Source organism: Crocuta crocuta, unplaced genomic scaffold, assembly GCF_008692635.1.
Source record: "Crocuta crocuta isolate KB4526 unplaced genomic scaffold, BGI_CrCroc_1.0 scaffold317, whole genome shotgun sequence".
Taxonomy (NCBI): domain Eukaryota; kingdom Metazoa; phylum Chordata; class Mammalia; order Carnivora; family Hyaenidae; genus Crocuta; species Crocuta crocuta.
This window is the reverse complement of record NW_027530984.1, coordinates 6,490,216-6,492,555: the sequence shown is the minus strand read 5'-3', so window position 1 is coordinate 6,492,555 and position 2,340 is coordinate 6,490,216. Positions and strand designations below refer to the sequence as shown.

Sequence of the window (2,340 nt, the reverse complement as noted above, 5' to 3'; positions counted from 1 at the left end):
TTGTAGGGGGCGTCTGAGGACGATGAGGGGAAGAATGGAATTCAGTGCAAATGAATGTCGTGTACTTACAAAATCTTACTGAGGAAAGCTCGTGTAGTGATGGTCTGAAAGCAGCAGTAGAAAACTGGGAGAATTTTGGTCCCACCATTCTAAGATACAAGAAATGAGAGTGAATGAGTGCCTTCATCCTAAGTACTTTGCCAGAGATAAGATGTCATTAGGACAAAGAGAAGCCATGTGGTGTAAAATAGTGGTTCTCAAACTTTGGCCATATTCCAGAAACACTAGAGAGAGATGATTAAAAACGCAAACAAATTGTCATGGTGTGGATTGTCTAATGCACAAGGTGTCTGAGTCATTGGTATAAAGAGAGATAACCCTTAGTTTCATTCGCTTCTTTCATTTACTCACTGTGAACTTGATCAAGTTACTTAACACTGACCCTCAATTTCCTCATCAAAAATTTAGCTGGACAAGACATACTTTCCAGGATCACAATGAGATAAACATTAACTGAGAACATGGTGGGCCATGCTATGCCACGCCATGGAAAGTACACGACCATGAATCTCTGTCTTGTGAAGGGACTATAGTGACCTGGCCTAAGATAGGCATCTTCTTTGTGTAAGTGGAATAGTCCAATGTGTGACTATTAGATTTCTCGGGCTTGGACAAGGTAAAAGCCAAAGGGCAGAATGTGAAGGCATGTTGCTATGGTAACTGCACACTAGCTCTCTCAGCTTCTCCTCCTGAAAGCTGATCTTCCTGCACACAATTTGCAGTTTGTACAAAGATCTTTGCTGAGCTCCAGAGAGGCTGGTAGTATAATTTTGCAGCCTGTTTAGCGCTCTCTGTGGTGCCTCAGTAGAGAGGCCCTGTTGCCACTTGTGTGCACAACATCTTTCTTGGCTTATTGAAATCAGAGCAGCATTGTTCCATAGAGAAGGCAGCACCAGGCAGATTTTTATGCTGAAAATGAATTAACTCATATTTGGACTCTCACTAACTAAGAAATACACAGAATGTGAATCTTCAGTAATGTTTTTCTCTGAAATATGTCTATGCTAAGGAAAGTTTTTGGAAATATGTATAGAAAAACAAGTGTAGCAATGTTTAAGGGTTTAGAAATTCATGTTACTAATTCTCATATTAATATTATCTTTGAGTTCATATTGCTTTTTCAATTAGCAATAATCGTGCCTTGAATAAACCTCATTGGCCACGATACTGCTACTGTGCAAAGCTTTTGAGTTCATAGTTTTAAAAGTGACTACTCTGTTTAAGTTTGAGCAGAATTGCTCCCAGTGCTTGTAAATTTGCTATGGATGTTGTTTCTCTCATTACAGCAAAGGCAAAATATAGAAGTTACACTGTGACTTCCTTTGGAAAAAACTGTTCCTTGAGGTTTGTATGGCTGAAGCTGAAGTTAGGAAGTGAAAATTAGCATCTAGCATACAAAAGGATAGAAAACAGGAAGTACTTAAATTACATACATTAACAAGACACTCGCCTTGACGAGACTTAGACTTCTCTAAGCCTTCTTTTTGACTAGGCCTCAACCTTACCCTTACCCCTTATCCTTGCCAGACCTGCATAGCCCAGTTTTATCAACAGGCCTGTCAGTTGAGAGTGTGGGAAGCAAGAATTTCTGTCTCCTTCAAGGTCCTTCTAACTGGACTAAAAATCAGGGGTGTCTGGGTGACTTAGTTGGTTAAGCATCCGACTCTTGGTTTCAGCTCAGGTCATGATCTCATGGTTCATGGGTTCAAGTCCTGTGTTGGGCTCCCTGCTGACAGTGTGGAGCCTGCTTAGGATTTTCTCTCTCTCCCTCTCTCTCTGCCCCTCCTCTGTACCCTCTCTCTCTCTCTCTCTCAAAACAAATAAACATTTTAAAAAAAAGAATCAAAGAGATTCTCTGAGAATGGACTAACAGGAGAAAATCAAATTTAATAACGTATGTGCAGGGAATCCACATAGATAAGGAAATTTTCAAAGGCAGTCAAGCAAAATGAGGTATTTATGTCACCTTGAACCAAGAAGCGGGAAGGGGGTCTAAGACCTCAGAGGAAAGGAATGCACTTCACAAGGTGATAAGAAGAAAGGACATGGAGGACTTGTATGTACATTGAAAAATAAATAAATTAATTAATTCATAAAAATAAAAAATAAATAAGAATAAAAAAATTTTTTACAAATAAAATAAATGATTCCCAACTGAAAGAAGAAGGAGGAGGAGGAGAAAAAGAAGAAGAAAAAGAAAAAGAAGAAGAAGGAGGAGGAGGAGGAGAAATGTTTGGTAATTAGATGTTTGCCCTGCCATACATAGATGGTTCACTCAGA

General features: G+C 39.3%; 1 non-coding gene across 1 annotated transcript; it reads right to left on the bottom strand.

Annotated features, from left to right (window-relative positions):
* Nucleotides 1–1,106: 1,106 nt before the first annotated feature.
* Nucleotides 1,107–1,245, bottom strand: LOC144236609 (U4 spliceosomal RNA). The gene has a single exon (XR_013336628.1). It is a non-coding gene; the product is annotated as a U4 spliceosomal RNA (small nuclear RNA).
* Nucleotides 1,246–2,340: the final 1,095 nt, after the last annotated feature.